Source organism: Pseudophryne corroboree, chromosome 7 (genome assembly GCF_028390025.1).
Source record: "Pseudophryne corroboree isolate aPseCor3 chromosome 7, aPseCor3.hap2, whole genome shotgun sequence".
In the NCBI taxonomy this organism is placed as follows: Eukaryota; Metazoa; Chordata; class Amphibia; order Anura; family Myobatrachidae; genus Pseudophryne; species Pseudophryne corroboree.
The window spans coordinates 198,167,285-198,186,233 of record NC_086450.1 but is presented as its reverse complement, the minus strand read 5'-3'; positions in this window follow the sequence as shown (position 1 = coordinate 198,186,233).

Below are 18,949 nucleotides of genomic sequence, written 5' to 3'. Positions count from 1 at the left end.
GCCTCAAGTGCCTGGCCCCACTCCCTGTATTTTGCGCACGCACAATTAAGTGTCAGGGCTGAAAGCAGCCCCAGTCTGTCCCTGGACTTGTAGTGTATAATGGTCACCAGAAGGGACACTATTATATTAGTAGAATGGTCTGTTTATTGTATCAAGATCACTACAATCATACAGATGTAGCCACGCTCACCGCGGGGCACGGGTGTAACTAAGACACACACACACGTCATGGCAAACAAGCCGCATTCGCACCTACATGAAGCGACGATGAGCATGGCTACATCTGTATCTGTATTGTACTATATTGGATCATAATGATATATAAAAAATAAATAATTAGCTAGATCAAATCACAGTCAACAAATAAAGTAAAAAACCACAAGGAATAATAATATAACCCAGAGGTTCCCAAACTCTGTCTTCTAGGCACCCTAACGGTCCAGGATTTAAGTATAACCATGCTTGGGCACAGGTGACCTACTTAGGACCTCAGTCTATTAGACGTAACCATCTGTGCTCAGCCATGAATAGCCTTAAAACCTGGACCATTAGGGTGCCTTGAGTACGTTTGGGAACTACTGACCTAGCCCCTACAGCATATTACAAGGAAAAGTTCTGTGCCAGTGAACCTCTCAGAACTGTTCCGTTACTTGTGCTTGAAGTTAACTGTTGGGGTCAGATATACTATTTATCAGTAGTACCAGAGTGACAAGTCTAACACAAGTACTCTCAGTGGAGGGGTGACAGCATACAACTGAATTCCCCCTTTAAGGAGCAGTGGGGGATCTGCACCTGAGGCTCACTAAAAATGATGGGCAAAGTTAGCAGCATACATTGGCATGTGTATATGGGGATGAAACACATCTATTGTTAGCTACTCCTCCCATAAACTCAGACAATTGCCACCTTGCTTGATGCACAATGCGTCCATTGTCAGAGAACCAGGAATGGAGCTATCACTCGAGACGCACAAGGAGATTCCAGCTTTACCAACTCTTTGCAAGAAGAGACCTGCCTAAAGTACAAACTCCACAACTACTGTATAAACTGAAAGGTACAGTGGCTTATTTAATAACATGGTGATATGCCACAGGTGATGTAAGCCATGGCAATAATCAATCAGTGGTTGGTTTTCACCTTCTAAACCCCTGGAATAATGACAGTTGTAACCAATTGCTTGCTGTGGGTTTCAGAATACGGTGCTGTTTTAGTAAATAGGAACTATTGTATTTGCTACCTCCTGGGATAATATTTATAGCTGTAACAGGAACATAGGGGTGTCAGCGTGATCTAATTCATCTTGGAGGGATTTGTCACCTGTAGAATTTAGTAGCAACTCTATGACTGTATCACTAATTTACTGAGTTATTGGAGTTAACTTATTCTGAATCTGAAGGGAGTGGTGAATTTGGAAGCAAATTAGTTCCTCCCGGATGTAACGGGTCAGGTTGACATCTGGGATAAAGACACCAGGAACTGGCTCGCACAGCATGTTGAGAGCTGTAGTTCAGGCTGGAAATTTTGTTGTTGCTCAACTCTGGTTTCTTAGCACATTAAGTGAATGAGACACATCAAGTCACTTCATATAGAGAGATAAACAGTTAGTTATAAGAAATGAGTAACACCAAGTTGTGTTAATTTGATCTTTTCAGAAATATGACAACTCAAAGAGGAAGAGCTGCACAGTTCTGCTTCATTTTAAATTGTTTATAATCACAGTTACAGCTGAATTCTAAGACATGGGGCCGGATGTAATGACGTCCATGTTGGCCAGAGGTTGGGGTTCCCAGACGAACACTGACGTTTTTTTAAAGTGGAAATCATTTACAGGGCATGGTTTTGCCTTTTAAATGATTGCCGCTTTAAAAAAATTTATTTTAGCGTTCGGCCGGGAACCTGCACCTCCAGCCAACTTGGACGTCATTACATCCGGCCCATGTAGACCTATTTCTCAAGGTTTTTACCCTGTAAATGTTGAAAGATGAGTGCACTACAGCACGGGCTCCATTCTTCCTGTACTCCAGGGAGGCTTGATCCACTATCCCAAGATTGCAAGTGAGAGCTCTACTAAGCTTGTGCAGGGACTCTCTTTAGATTATGACAGATCATCACAGAGGAAGACACGTCTTCCATAGCTCTAGAGAGACATGTGACTACCATAGGCGTGCGCACGGGGGGTGCCTGGTGCGCACAGGCACCCCCTAATGTCCGGCACCCCCTGCACACATGCCTGTAACAGTGCGCTGCTGAAGTAATAGCCAAGAATCCTGTTCATTCCTGTGTCCCGAGTACAGCCGCCCGCCGATGTTTATTACTTTAGTGGCCGCCGGTGCCAGCCGTCCATCACATAACCGCCCTCCCTGCTCCGGGAACACTGATGGCATCACCTAACCCTCCTCCCGGCTCTGTTCCTAGTGCAATGTGATGCGGTGAAATGCCGCATACACACGCTCTCTCTCCTCATGTGGCTGCCAACACTACAGCGGTACTGTCACTTCAGTGACTAATGTAAGTAGTATAAACTGCTGCAGCTGAGCCTGCTTTTCTGGGGAAAGAGGGGGACCAGCCAGAAGGGATATACTGAGGCACAGAATGAAGGGTGAGACTCGGCATAGAGGTGGGAGACTGAGAGACATGGAGGCAAGGGTAAGAGGCAAAGAGTGAAGGGTGAGAGGCACAGTGAAAGGTGAGAGACTGAGAGGCACAGAGTGAAGGGGAAAGGCTGAAAGACACAAAGGTGGGAGGCTGAGATGCAAAGAGTAAAGGGGGTGAGCCTGAGAGGCAAAGAGTGAAGGGTGGCAAGCTGAAAGACACGGAAGTGGAGGCTGAGAGACACAGTGAAGGCTGAAAGACCCAAAGTGCCTCTCACAATGGTTGCAGACGGGAGATGATGGCGTGGCAGAGAGACGCAGGTGAGAGATGATGACGTTAATGAGAGATGACGCGGGGGAGAGATGCTTCTGTGGCTGAGAGATGCAGGGGAGGAGAGGGTGTGGCTGAGAGACACGGAGGAGATGATGGTGTGGCTGAGAGACACGGAGGAGATAATGGTGTGGCTGTGAGACGCAGAGGGCAGAAGGAGACATGAGTCTAGTTAAATCTCTGTTGTATGATGATGACATTGATTATATTCCTACACAAACAGGCATCATCTGTACCATGTGATATCCTACATGAATAGTGATTACTGACTGAAGACGATGTCTGCCAGGAAGGATACATTTCTTTAGAGGTTGTCCTTTGTTAGAAACTACCACATAGGTATGGAATTAAAAGGAATGCCAATAGGTGGTGCTAGACATGCACAGTAGGTGGTGCTAGACCCACACCCCCACCCGTACACCCCCTAATAAAATGTGCTGTGCACGCCTATGGTGACTATCTGCTGATATAAAGCTGTTCCAACATTCCTGCAACACCACCCAGTGGCTACATACACTCACCAGCTGGTGAGCTGTAAGAAACCCCATTCTGTGTATGGCTGTGTCTGCTATGGGTGGTCTTCAGGTTGCCGGCGGCCGGCCTCCCGGCGACCACCATACCGGCGCTGGTATGCCGACTGCCGGCATACCAACATCTTTTCTCCCTCTAAGGGGTCCACGACCCCCCCAGGAGGGATAATAGATAGCGTGGCACGTGTAGCACGCCACCGTGCCTGCAGCGTGGCGAGGGCAGCGAGCCCGCAAGGGGCTCATTTGCGCTCGCCCAGCTGTCGGTATGCCGGCGGTCGGGATTCAGGCGCCGGTATGCATCTCGCCGGGACCCCGACCGCCGGCAAACCATACTACACCCCCTGCTATCCAGATTAAGGGAGGGGCGACAGGGGCGGTTGTCCCGGGGGCCCCCACACATAAAGGGCCTCCACAGTTGTGCACACTGAGATGGACCCTGGAGTACCCACAGACCTCGTCGGCGGCTCAGCTGTAGTGAATGTAGCGTCCGCCGAGGAGTCTTACATCAGGTGCAGGAAGTCGGAGACAGAGTGCAGGAAGGAGGCGTCTGTGCTGCAGGGTGAGATGGGAAGGCGACGGAACGAGGAATACGGGCTGCAGGGTGATGACCTGACGGCGATTGAACATACTGTACAGTGTTGCTGGTGGGGCGGGTATGACCACACACATGCACACACACCCTCTCCCCGGGGTCCCCACAATTTGTTGCCCTGGGGCCCCTACAGACCTTAATCCGGCCCTGCTGCTATCTATCAATATACCCACACCACTGGTTAAGTAACTGGGCTGTTCATAGTTTGAGTCATCCACTGGTGTGTGCCTATATAACTTTGTAATATCAACACCTGCACACACATCATTTCAAGAAATAAAACTATGTAGAGACTGAAGTTCTGCATAATTTTATATATACCCGTTATGTACTAACAGCCTAATGCAGGAGATTTCACATAAATCTCCTGCAAAAGGCTTATTAGCATTGCAGACCACAGTCCCCATCATCATCATCAATGGGGGCAATCAGTGGCATAACTAGAGAGGAGGGGACCCGTGTGCAGTCTCCGCGTATGGGCCCCCTCCTCTCCCGTAGCCTAGAACAGTGCCAGATACTACAGCGCAGGTTTCCAGGTAAATGGGGCGGCAGACATTTTTCCGGAGACTTGCGCATGCGCTGTACACTCTGGCACTGTGCCAGAGTCTCTAGTCTTTCTTACTGCTAGCAAGAACAGTGAGTGCTGCCGGCTACAGGAGAGGAAGGGTCCCACACACAGAGACCGATGGACACCAGAAAGGTAAGTATGGAAGAAATGGGTGCAGTGTGTCTCAACCCAGGTAACCGTGTGCACCACACACTCTGCACCCATTATAGACACGCCACTGGGGGCAACAGTCTGACCCCTTTATAACTAACTTATTAGATCCTGGTGGCTGGTTAAAGCCCTAAAATAGGGACTGCGCTGACAAATTTGAATGTTTGAGAGTTATATATAATATTATTATTTACATGCTAGTTCATTATTATGCAGCACTTAACAGCATATTTCAGTCATGAATATCAGTCCCTTCTCAGTGGAGCTTACGAATCTATAGTCCCAATCATATGGGCACACATACACACTAAGGTTAACTATTTTTGTCAGAAGCCAATTAACTTATCAGCACGTTTTTGGAATGTGGGAGGAAAACAGAGCACCCAGAAGGTATCCACAATCACGGGAGAACATGCAAACTCCAAAAATATAGTGACTTGGTCTAAAACTGAACTCATGATCTCATGCCTGTGAGACAGTAGTGATAACCACTATGTCAACCGTGGTGCTAAACCCACCATTATCAAATTGTGAGGAAGAGAGGGGACATGTGCATTTGAAATAAATAAATAGATTGGGTGAAGCGGTCAACAGATTAGGGGAATTGGGTATTCTAGCTCTCCTAAACCAAACGAAAAGGAAACTATTTCTCAACATACTTGAATTAACAAAAGTGGCAACAGCCATACTGTATTTTCAGCTAACATGAAACATGATGTACAGACTTCAGTCTAACAGCGCCACCTAGTAGCTAAATATAATGAACAACAGAATGTTAGACATGATGAAGATGCAGGTTTTAAAGAAATTGTGGTCACCTGTGTGACTAACATGTTTTACATAGCAGAAGAGTGATAAGAATGCAAGGTTGTATGTGAAAGGATTCTTAACGTCCAATTACACTTTAAAGAGGGTTCTGGCTTTTAGGGTTAGTTTTTTTCTTTGCTACATAGTGACTTGGGAAAAACCGGGGCTGGCCTGGAACTATTCTCACTTGGGAACGTGCATTTTCTGCATACGCATAAATTCTCCCCCAGATCACTAAATCCCCTGGTTCTCCTGCCTTGTGGGCCGCATCAAACCTGTTTAGCAGAGCTGGCCCTAGGTATAGGTAAACTAGGCAAATGCCTAGGGCATTTTGGTATGCCTAGGGGCACAAGCAGCTTTTGCTGATTAAAATGATATGCGGCATGCATATATTCTGTGTGTGACTGCATCTGCATACGAAATGCTACGTTACACACAGAATATAGGCATGCTGCATATCATTTTAATCAGTAGAAGCTGCTTGTGCATCATAGCCACATAGTAATGCAAACAAGATGCATTTTCATCAAAACAAGGCGCCCAACGTTAGCAGACCTGGCCTTGAGTTGCCAGCTGACTCACGCCAGGCATCTCCTGCTGCATGGCGTATTGAGGCAAGATATATGAGGACACATCTGTATCCAAGCAGAGGCAGAGGTCACAGTGTTAGCAACCATGTAAGTGCTGTGTGTGGGTGGGTTGGTTGTGCAGTAGTGTTCAGCATATGTGAAAGGGGCATTATGTGTGTCATGTGTATAAGGGCATTAATAATGTGCGGCATATGTGTAAGGGAAGTTATGTGTGTAATTATATGTGTATAAAGGCATTAATAATGTGCGGCATATGTGTTAGGGGCATTACTGTGTGGTATTATGTGTATAAATGCATTACTAATGTGTGGCATTATGTGTATAAGGTACTCTATTGTGTGGCATAACGTATAGAAAGAGCACTACTGTGTGGTCTAATGTGAATGAAGAGCAATATGGTGTGATGTAATGTGAATAAGGGGCACTACTGTGAGGAGTAATGTGGTACTATGTGATGTAACGTGAATTAGAGACAATATTGCATGATAAAATGTGTATAAAGTTGCACTACTGTGTGGCGTCATTTGAATTGGGGGTACTATTGTGTGGCCATGCCCCTTCCCAGCAAGAACACACACCTTTTTGGGCTGTGTGTCGAATGTGCACAGTGTTACTATTTAAAATATATGGGGTAGGAGCACCAAAATAAGGACTGCTATAGGTGATGGTGATGGGAAAGGGGTGCAGGGTCAGAGGCGGAACTAGTGAGTGGTGCTAGGGGGCACCAGCCAAAATCTTGCCTAGGGCATCATATTGGTTAGGGCCGGCTCTGCTGTTTAGTGTACTAAATAACAATGCAACAGTTCTGTGTCATATCTGTGTGTATTTTAAAGGACTGTGGGCCTTATTCAACTTTATTTGCAAATCGGACGATTATTGGACGACTGCGCATGTACTGTGACTGCATCGCGCGTCAAAATGGCCAAAATGTGTTTGTAATGCGATTGCAAGCCCAGCAAAGTATGATCGCATAGCGATTGCCAGGATGTGATCGTTTGTGGGAGGTTACATGGCGTTTGTGAGGGATTGGTTGGGAAAACGCAGGCAGGTCATGACTGTTTTCTGTATCGGACGTCAATTGCAATTGCTTGCAATTAAAACATGGCGCCGGTGAGATTGCATTGTCATTATTCTGAGTAGCCCTGGGTCATCCGCCACTGACGGTGCTCAGTTTTTGCATTTACAGCGCAATTCTGCTGATGCATACGCAGATTTGCGATCGCAATGGTGGCCATCTTTTACCATTCAAGGCTGCCCTCACTTGCGATTTTCAGCAGTTTTGACACGACTGCAATTTTTGTCCAACCTGAATTAGTCCCTATGCCTGGAGGATATAAAAGCTTGGGTGTACATTGTACAACAGAGAAAGATGCCAAGAATACAAAGCAATATAGTATAAGGACAAACACTAAGGTTATAAAGCAAAAGCTGCAGGAGATCATGGGGGTAATTCTGAGTTGATCGTAGCAGCAAGATTGTTAGCAATTGGGCAGAACCATGGGGGTAATTCCAAGTTGATCGCAGCAGGAATTTTGTTAGCAGTTGGGCAAAACCATGGGGGTAATTCCAAGTTGATCGCAGCAGGAAATTTTTAGCAGTTGGGCAAAACCATGTGCACTGCAGGGGGGGCAGATATAACATGTGCAGAGAGAGTTAGATTTGGGTGGGTTATTTTGTTTCTGTGCAGGGTAAATACTGGCTGCTTTATTTTTACACTGCAATTTAGATTGCAGATTGAACTCACCCCACCCAAATCTATCTCTCTCTGTACATGTTATATCTGCCTCCCCTGCAGTGCACATGGTTTTTCCCAACTGCTAAAAAATTTCCTGCTGCGATCAACTTGGAATTACCCCCCATGTGCACTACAGGGGAGGCAGATTTAACATGTACAGAGAGAGTTAGATTTGGGTGTGGTGTGTTCAATCTGCAATCTAATTTGCAGTGTAAAATAAAGCAGCCAGTATTTACCCTGCACAGAAATAAAATAACCCACCCAAATCTAACTCTCTCTGCACATGTTATTTCTGCCTCCCCTGCAGTGCACATGGTTTTGCCCAACTGCTAACAAAATTCCTGCTGCAATCAACTTGGAATTACCCCCCATGTGCATTGGGGTGTGGTTCATCAAATCGACAGTGTCTAGGTCGACAATGTTTAGGTCGACCACTATAGGTCGACAGTCACTAGGTCGACATGGATGGAAGGTCGACAGGGTTTCTAGGTCGACATGTGCTAGGTCGACAGGTCTAAAGGTCAACATAAGGATTTTTTTTTTGTGTCGTTTTCTTCGTAGAGTGACCGGGATCCCAAATTAGTGCACCGCGTCCCCTCGCATGGCTCGCTTTGCTCGCAATGCTTCGGGCATGGTGCCTTCGCTTCGCTACCGCTTCGCTCGGCACACTTTACCGTTCCAATCGTAGTCCACGTGGATCGTTAAGTATGAAAAAATTTGAAGAAAAAAAAATGTGAAAAACTCATGTCGACCTTTAGACCTGTCGACCTAGAAACCCTGTCGACCTTCCATCCATGTCGACCTAGTGACTGTCGACCTATAGTGGTCGACCTAAACATTGTCGACCTAGACACTGTCGATCTTCAGACTGGATCCCGTGCATTGCAGGGGGGAGCAGATATAACATTTGCAGAGAGAGTTAGATTTGGGTGGGTCATTTTGTTTCTGTGCAGGGTAAATACTGGCTGCTTTATTTGTACACTGCAAGTTAGATTTCAGTTTGAATACACCCCACCCAAATCGAATCTCTCTGCACATGTTATATCTGCCCCTCCTGCAGTGCACATGGGGGGTAATTCCGAGTTGTTCACTCGTTGCCGATTTTCGCTATGCTGCGAATTGCTGCTAAATGCGCATGCGCATGGTACGCAGCGCACATGCGCTTAGTTATTTTACTAAAAACTTAGTAGTTTTAATGTTGTTCGAGCAACGCTTTTCAGTCGCACTGCTGATCGGTGAATGGTTGACAGGAAGTGGTTGTTTCTGGGCTGCAACTCAGCGTTTTCACGGCATTTGCTAAAAAACACAGGCGTGCCAGGTAAAAACGCAGGAGTGGCTGGAGAAACGGGGGAGTGGCTGGAAGAACGCAGGGCGTGTTTGTGACGTCAAACCAGGAACTAAACGGACTGAGGTGATCGCAATCTAGGAGTAGGTCTGGAGCTACTCAGAATCTGCAAGGAATTATTTAGTAGCAGTTCTGCTAATCTTTCGTTCGCTATTCTGCTAAACTAAGATACACTCCCAGAGGGCGGCGGCCTAGCGTGTGCAATGCTGCTAAAAGCAGCTAGCGCGCGAACAACTCGGAATGAGGGCCCATGGGGGTCATTCCGAGTTGTTCGCTCGCTAGCTGCTTTTAGCAGCATTGCACACGCTAGGCCACCGCCCTCTGGGAGTGTATCTTAGTTTAGCAGAATAGCGAACGAAAGGTTAGCAGAACTGATACTAAATAATTCCTTGCAGTTTCTGAGTAGCTCCAGACGTACTCCTAGACTGCGATCACCTCAGTCCGTTTAGTTCCTGGTTTGACGTCACAAACACGCCCTGCGTTCTTCCAGCCACTCCCCCGTTTCTCCAGCCACTCCTGCGTTTTTACCTGGCACGCCTGCGTTTTTTAGCACACTCCCTGAAAACGGCCAGTTTCCGCCCAGAAACACCCACTTCCTGTCAATCACACTACGATCACTCGAGCGATGAAAAAACGTCATTCGAGCTTGTGTAAATCTACAAAGTTTTGTGTGAAAGTACTTAGCGCATGCGCATTTTTGCAGTTTTTTCACTTGATCGCTGCACTGCGAAAATCGTCAGCGAGCGAACAACTCGGAATGACCACCATGGTTTTGCCCAACTGCTAACAAAATTGCTGCTGCGATCAGTTCAAAGTAGTCTGAAGGCACATAAGTCAGATTAAAAAATAAACAATTAAATAAAAATATATATTTGTTCTTTAGCAATATTGTCTTTTTACCACATTGTTTACATTTCAAAACATGTAAAACATTAAAATCAAAGCTTAGAGAATATGTCATAAAGGCAAAGACCTTGATGCTTAAATGAGACAGCACGACATACAGGCTTGTGACAGTCAGAGACCAAACATTCATTTCCGGCCTGTCTAATATTGTTATCTTGATGTGAAGCATAACAACCAAACTTCAGTGTATTGTGTAGGAACTATAAAACAAGAGTCCCCTGTACAGAACAGCAACTGCGCTGAGTGGACATGGCAGCAAGCAAATTCACCAAATACATTTTTTTTTACTGTTGTTAAAATGGGGGCGTGACACCCCTTTTTGAAGGCGTGACGGGTCTAGAGTTTGCATAATCTGAACTAGACCTACTGGACCCTCGTGTCCTGCTCAGACGGCCAGCCTGAGTAAGCTTGACTGATACCTAAATACATTGCAAATGGTAATTGGAGGCAGCGTCCTCAAATGCAGCACTTGGATCTTGCAAATTCATGCAGGAGGCGTCTATCTCCTACAGACATCTTCTGCTGTATATGAATTTTAACTACAAGGAATTGCACAGCTACAAGCAATACCATACAAACATGATTTAGCCCTCTATTTCTATGCCACCATCTGTGTTGTTCTTATATATGGAATATCTCAAGGTCAATCACCTCATAGTCTGATGGTTGATTGTGGTCTTTTAAGGCTTTAATACTCCATTTAAACTTCCCAGAAAACTTTAATTATTCCCATAAATTACATAGTGGACTCAAACATTTTGTGGGATCAACCAATTTTAAAATTGCAGCCTATTACCTTTTTTATCATGCCTCAATGATGTCACTAATTACCCGTGTAAAAGCATGGATTGATAAGAAATTTGCGGATTTGCTACACAGAATGACTGCCTCGAATGTGTGCAGGTAGGTGACTGGTACGATTTAAATCCTCGTCTAAATAAGACTTTTTTTTTTTTTTTACAAAAACATCTGTAGCTCGAAACAGAAGAAAAGGACAAGTGGTAGGCTAGCAATGCACTCAAAGCTCATGATTAGGGAGGTGCCTGTGTTATGATGTGGCTGGCTGGCAACTTTCACAAGCCAGTGGTCCTTGCGCATTGCAATGAAAAATCATAGGGGTGGTTTATCTAATGTGGGTGGGGCTTAAATAGGCAACAACATAATTAAAAATTATGTCAAAAAGCTATGACCAAATATAACACCTATGAGTAGATACTATTGTAGTGACCACTATTATTAACAGAGCATTATTTGAAGTCTATACAATACAGAGAGGGTCAGCAACAGAAATCTTGGGGCCCAGTACACAGATATGTTTAGGGGCCCCCCTCAATATATATCTTTGGATCCCCTCCAACCCCCATCGCACACACACCAACACCTTGACCCCACCAACCTCTATCTCTGTATCCACACATCACACCCCTGCATGTGCCACTGGTGTATATATAATGGGTGCAGTGCACATGGGCCCCCACCGGACATGCTGCACCCATTTTTTTAATACTCATTCCTCCGGAGTCCCACGCTGATGTCGCCGGCGCTGTTAAAACCCAGTGAAAATAGCCCAGCGGCCATTTTCACAGAGTTTTGCGCATGCGCAGTAGAGAAATCACTGGGAAAATGGCCACCGCACCATTTTCCCGGAGATCTGCACATGCTCAGTAGAGTCTGAGCTCTCTAGGGCTCAGACTCTACAGCGCTCCCGGCAGAGAGGACGGGGCCCGAACAGAGCAGGCTGGACATGTGCCTTCTCCTCTCTTAAAGAGCCCTTGGCCAGTACATGTATTATCAAATGCCAGGCTCTATTTTAGTAAAGATATCAGTATGTGTACAGTATATATGTGTGGGGAGTGATAGAGAGAGAGAGAGATGGAGAACGAGAGAGAAAGAGATGGAGGACAGAGCGAGAGAGAGAGAGAGAGAGAAAGAGAGAGAGAGAGAGAGAGAGGGAGAGGGAAGAGAGAGATAGGTAGAGGGAAGGAGAAAAACAGAGTGTGAGAGAGAGGGAGCACGAGAGGGGGGTGAGGGAGACAGAGAGGGGAAGAGAGAGAGGGAGAGGGAAGAGAGAAACAGAGAGAGAGAGGGAGAGGAGGGCGGGGGGAAAGATATTATATACAGGAACTCCCTACCACCAATTTTTTCTACAATACAAAAGAAAATAAAAAATATCCGGATACCCGAAAACCAGAATATTTGGCCCTGTAGTGACATCATGACGCGGCCGGCCAATCACAGACAGGTAGGGGAGTGGATTTGAAGCCATTCCCTCACTGTCAGTGCTGCCAGGACTCGCCGCTGCGGACCCCCTGAACCCCCTGCCGATGCTCTGGACCCGCAGCGGACCCAGGCCCATCCAGATAACAGGTATTCTGTTATCCAGAAAAATCCTATATCCAGAAAACTACTGGTCCCAAGCATTCCGAATATGGGATACTCAACCAGGTACCGTATATTACACTACTAAACAAACATTTACCTTGATTTCATTTTTACTCTTGTTCTCCACTTTCCTCTCACTCTATTTTCTTTTAATTTGGTTCTTCTGGTTCTTTTCTTCTGCTCTTCCCCTGCTTGTTTTTCTGCTCCTTACTTCCTATCAGGGTCCTATTGGCAGGGGCTCCCATGTAGGGTACCTCCTGCCAAGGGTGGGCAATAATAACCTGCCCTCCAGCTGCTGTTGAACTACACATCCCAGTATGTCTAACATTTTCAGCATGCCCTGATAGAAAACCTGTGGCAGGACATGCTGGGTTGTGTAGTCTGAAAGCTGGAGGGATAGTTATTTAGCTGCCACACACAAGCAGTCTCTGTCCCAGCCCCAGTGCGACAGACAGACAGACAGACAGACAGACAGACACACACACACACACACACACACACACAGTAGCGGATCTTGCCACGGGCAAGCAGGACTTTTGCCCGGGGCACCGCCTTCCAAAGGGCGCAGGGCGCCATCCGGTGGGCGCCGCACCAGGGCAAGATCCGCTGCTGCTGTGTGCCCCCCTGCTGCCGCTGGCCGCTGCCCCCCGCTATGCGTCTAGTTTCACTTCGTGGAGAGGACCTTTGCTGTGCGGTGCGCAATGACGTCATCGCGCACCGCACATCATTTCAGTCTGTACAGGGGGCGTATATGACCATGCCCCCTGTACGAAGCCACGCCCCCTATTGCCGCCCGGGGCGCACAGAGCGCCAGAACCGGCCCTGCGACACACACACACACTCATACGCTCTCTTTAAAGGAGAGAATAGGAAAGGGGGAGGGTGGCTGCGTGGGATTCAGATGCGGAGGAGGAGATGAGAGACCTACGCGGAGCGAAGGGCAGCGCCGGCCAGAGGAAGGAGTGCTGTTACCAGCAGCAGGTAACGGATTTGCAGAGAGGGGAGATTCCGTGGCTGGAGAGCTTAGTACATCCTGCCCCCTGAGTCCATGTGACACCATGGCTGCCGCCGACTGTTAAAGTCGGTGCACGGCCACGGCTGCAGCAACAGTGAACACTAGACCACCAGGGCCTTTTACATTGTGAATAGGCGGCCTGCAACACTCGGCTATAGCATGGCCCGGGGGCACCTGGCACTCTCTTCCCCCTGGCCAGCCCGCCACTGGTGTTATGCCAGATTTATGCACACCGTGAGAAGCCCTTTCTGTAAGATCACCTACATTTGCTGTCATCTCTAGCGACTGCAGCAGGTAGACCGCAATATAAATGCATGTGGGTGTCTGTCCATCATCACCCTCTCACCTCCGTGTTCCAGGCAGCATCATCACTATTATGAGGAAGATGCTTCCCATGTGGCATGGTACAAGATACACATCACAGACAAGTGACTGAGCCGATGTCTTGCAGTGTGAATGAGACCACAACACACAGGTCTATGTAACTATTCACCTACTCAGATTAAGGGAGAGTGACTTGTTTGTCACATCCACCTATATATTCATAAAATTTAACTTTTATTGTTATATATTTAAAAATGGTGTGGAAATAACTAACACATAAACTACGAGTAGAGGCGAAACATAGAGGTTAAAATTCTGACGCATACAAAACATACAAGAAGTGCAATGAGAATAATAAATGTGAATAAAGATTAAAATATGTGTCCGCGTATTTATTCTAATGCCCAATTGGATGCAATGTTGTTCTTGAATTATGCCAGTCTGTAGATTTATCAAGTTGTCAGCAATTCATCTCTTATATAGATATTATAGTCTCAGGTCTCAAGTGTCATAATTACATCATCTCCATAATGATGCTCTTGCATAGCAAAATGATTAGAGTTTATCTATCCACCATTAATGTATTGAGTGTTGTGCTTCCAACACTCTCAAAATGGACAAACAATGGATAGAGAGTCACAATTGCGCACACGTGGCTGCTTTTCTCAGTAGAGGAAATGAAGTTCCACCAACACTTCACAGATAAAGACGAACAAAAATGGAGAACCTCCACATAGAATAGCGCACACAGAGAATACTTATTAGTTTGATGGATCTTTCAATGGTCTTTCGGAGGATTTGTATAACCTCAAAAAAACAGAAAGTATATTTAGTGTTATATCTTTATGACATTTCTTCTAAGTCTTTATGAGGAAACTCGTACCCTTAAATTTGCCTATCAGGTTAGTGATAGACAAAAGAGCGTCTGGAACTCAAAAATGGTCACCCAGGGTTCCTCCTCTCAATAAATCCTCCTTCTGAACCTTCTGGTCTACTAATCAACATTGATTAGTAGACCACCTATAAGGGTGGGAGGCTAATTTTTATTTCTGTCTGTGAAAATAAATCTATGGTTTTACACTATGGTGGTGATTTTCTGTTTTCACATGTGAAATCCTGAGGAGTTACTGTTGGAAGGTTCAGAAGGAGGATTTATTGAGAGGAGGAACCCTGGGTGACCATTTCTGTGAGAGCGACATCGTCTAATGGCCCTCATTCCGAGTTGATCGGTCGCAAGGCGAATTTAGCAGAGTTACACACGCTAAGCCGCCGCCTACTGGGAGTGAATCTTAGCTTCTTAAAATTGCGACCGATGTATTCGCAATATTGCGATTACTAACTACTTAGCAGTTTCAGAGTAGCTCCAGACTTACTCTGCCTGTGCGATCAGTTCAGTGCTTGTCGTTCCTGGTTGACGTCACAAACACACCCAGCGTTCGCCCAGGCACTCCCACCGTTTCCCCGGCCACTCCTGCGTTTTTTCCGGAAACGGTAGCGTTTTCAGCCACACGCCCCTGAAACGCCGTGTTTCCGCCCAGTAACACCCATTTCCTGTCAATCACATTACGTTCGCCGGAGCGAAGAAAAAGCCGTGAGTAAAAATACTTTCTTCATAGTAAAGTTACTTGGCGCAGTCGCAGTGCGCACTTTGCGCATGCGTACTAAGCTGATTTTCACTGCGATGCGATGAAAAAGAACGAGCGAACAACTCGGAATGAGGGCCAATGTGTATGGGCCTTAAGTTGCTTTTGATGATTGATTGTGAAACATTTGTTGCACCTGTGTCTGTTAAGTATTGTTACAAATGTGTCATAATGTTCTCAAGTCCCTGACATAGATTCACAGCACACATCTATTGGATCCACAATATTGCTATCTATTTACTGCAAAATATCAGAGCGTCTGATAATTAGCTTTAGATTTTAATCACATTAAATTGCTATCTGTGGAACAGGAATACAGATCCCTGTGATTGAGCATAATCAACTGCCTGCCACTAGATAGTTAAAAATGCTAAGGTATACTAAACATTTAGATCAGGACTGGCTATACATTCAATAATGTTATAGAACGCGGGCATAGAACAGACTCGGACACACGCTGCCCACACGCATGTTCCGCCGTTACTCTGACAGCTGCATATGCAGCGTTAATTTATTACAGCTGTCAGAGTAACGGCGGAACACGCGTGTGGGCAGCGTGTGTCCGCGTCTGTTCTATGCCCGCGTTCTATAATTTTGTGCAGCTTCAGACCTACTCCTAGCTTGCGACCACTGCTGACTATTTAGTTCCTGTTTTGACGTCACGAACTACGTTTCCCAAGCCACGCCTGCGTTTGTATCTGGCACGCCTGCGTTTTTCCGCTCACTCTCTGAAAACGGCCAGTTGACACCCTGAAACACCCACTTCCTGTCAATCACTCTGCGGTCAGCAGTGCGACTGAAAAGCTTCGCTAGACCTTGTGTGAAACTACATCGTTCGTTGTAAGAGTACGACACACATGCGCATTGCGCTGCATACGCATGCGCAGAACTGCCGTTTTTTTTGCCTGGTCGCTGCGCTGTGAACGAAAGCAGCCAGCGATCTACTCGGAATGACCACCATTGTGTATAAAAAGCACTACTATGTGGTGTAATATGAATCAGGTGCACTACATATGGTGTAATGTAGATTGTGCTACTGTGTGCCATAAACTGAAATATGGGTACTATTTTGTAGCCACACCACTATCTTCTGAGACCACACCCTTTTTTTGTAGTGTGTGCATTTCAGTCTCAGCTATAATTTATATAGGCTTTCATTTGGTGAAAAACACTTTCTTACTATCATTTTTACACTGTTAACAAAAAAAAAGTAAAAATCAGCCATTTGACTTTTCAGGGTTACTGGAACGACTGGAACGACATAATGAAGCCACAATAGCTATTTCAGTGCCGCTGGAGCATATCATGAAGATGCTTCAGGTACTGCTGATATAGCTGGCGCTGACATCATGTGCTCAGGGGGCAGTAAAGCCCTGTTATGGCACTGGGGTGGCTAACAGTTGGGGGCGTATTATTGACTGACACTGGCGGTCACTCAGACATTCTGCACCTGCCTGAGGCGTCCGATGCACATCGGTGGATTCCATCCCATCGGCCACGGCATTAAGGGCCCCATATACTACAACGATATGTCTGAGGATGAAGTCGGATGCGATTTCCCTTGAACTCTCCCGAGAGGCAGGACACCAAGATGTGGAGGGCCATCCCTGCTGAGGAGAGGCTGACTGCTATGCTGAGGTACCTGGCTACAGGGAGGTCGCTGGAGGACATGAATTTTGGGACCCTCATCTCCCCCCAGGATTTGGGTCGGATCAACCCAGACACCTGCAAGGCCATTGTCAAGGTGCTGCAGGACCAGTATTTAAAGGTAAATAAAATACACAACACACCGGTTTAATTACTTAAATTACTTGTTTATTTACTTGTTTAATTACTTGTTTATAGAAAAAAAGTAGTTTTTCTATTTCTTTTAAACAACGGTGCAAAAACCATGCAATGATTTGCCAACATGGTACAGATAAATATAAAACATGACATAACAATTTGGATATATATGTTATAAAATAGATAAAATGATTAAATAACAGTCTATTTGACTTTTAATTCCCAATAAATATGGTGCGGTACTTTCACTCCTAAGATGGAGGGCTATATGGTGTTTTGGTTACAGATTTAATTGGGAGAATACACACATGCTGTAAAGTGCAGAATGAATTGGCCGGCCCCATTATTATTCGCCTACAGGATGTGTGTATCCTCCGCCAAAAATCTGCCCCCAAAACACCATATAGCATATGCTGCACCATATTTATTGGGAATTATAAGATGCCTACAAAAATTCAAACTGAGGGATGTCCTCCTCTGTCTCCAGCATAGCAGAGTATATGGCTGAGGAGCTGGTGGGTTGGGGAGTAGGCTGTGGTTGGGTGGGCGGAAAAGGCTGTGGTTGGGTGGGCGGAATAAGATGGGGTTAGGTGGGCGGAATAGGATGGGGTTAGGTGGGAGGAGCAGTGACAGGAAGGCAGTCGAACAGTACAACATTATCATGTAGTTGCGCTTTTTGGACCTTGTTAAGCATCTTGAAATTTAGATGCTCAATCTGCTCCGTTTGCCCAGGCGGCAGGTTGCGCATCGCAGAGGCCATGAATTCCCCAAATTTTGTGTAGTGGTCGGGGGCTGGGCAAGTCTTGCCTTGATCTCCTCAAAGATGATGTCTTTGCCCTCCTGGCCAGTGTTTTTTTTGGGGGGGTTCTCTACCGGAAAGCTTGGGGTTGGCGCGGCGGAGGAGCTGGTGCTGCAGGGGTAGCTGGATCTTCAGGGGTAGGATCTTGGGTCTGGGATTCCTCCATATCCTGGAGACTGAGGTCTGGGGTGGTGGGAATCTCCACACTTCCACTCTGTAGTAGATTTTTTTAAAAATACACTGTTTAAATAAATGTTTTTATTTTTTATTTCTATTTTTTTTATAGCTCCCTGCAAGTACATCAGAATGGCAACCTGTAGCAGAGGAGTTTGCCATGACCTGGCAATTCCCTAAGTGTGGGGGAGCGATAGATGGCAAACACATCCGCATCAACCCTCCTGCAAACAGCGGATCCCTTTATTTTAATTATAAAGGGTATTTCAGCATTGTGCTAATGGCAGTGGTGAATGCCAACTATGAATTCATCTTCATTGATGTTGACAAAAACGGACATGGCTCGCTGAAGAATACCACCTTCTACGAGCAGCTCACCACAAAGACCCTGAACTTGCCATCTAGGGAGCAAACCAAGCACAGCCTCAATTTTGTTTTTGTGGCTGATGAGGCATTCACACTCCACAAGAACATTATGAAGCCATACCCCTAAAGGCATCTGCAAATGGAGAAGCGGATCTACAATTATAGGCTATCCCGGGCACGCCGAATTGTAGAGAACACTTTTGGCATCCTGTCTAGCGGCTTCCGGATATTCCTAACGGCTATCAACTTGCAGGTTGAGAAGATAGATTGGGTGGTGACTGCGTGCTGTGTCCTGCATAACTATTTGCACAGAAAA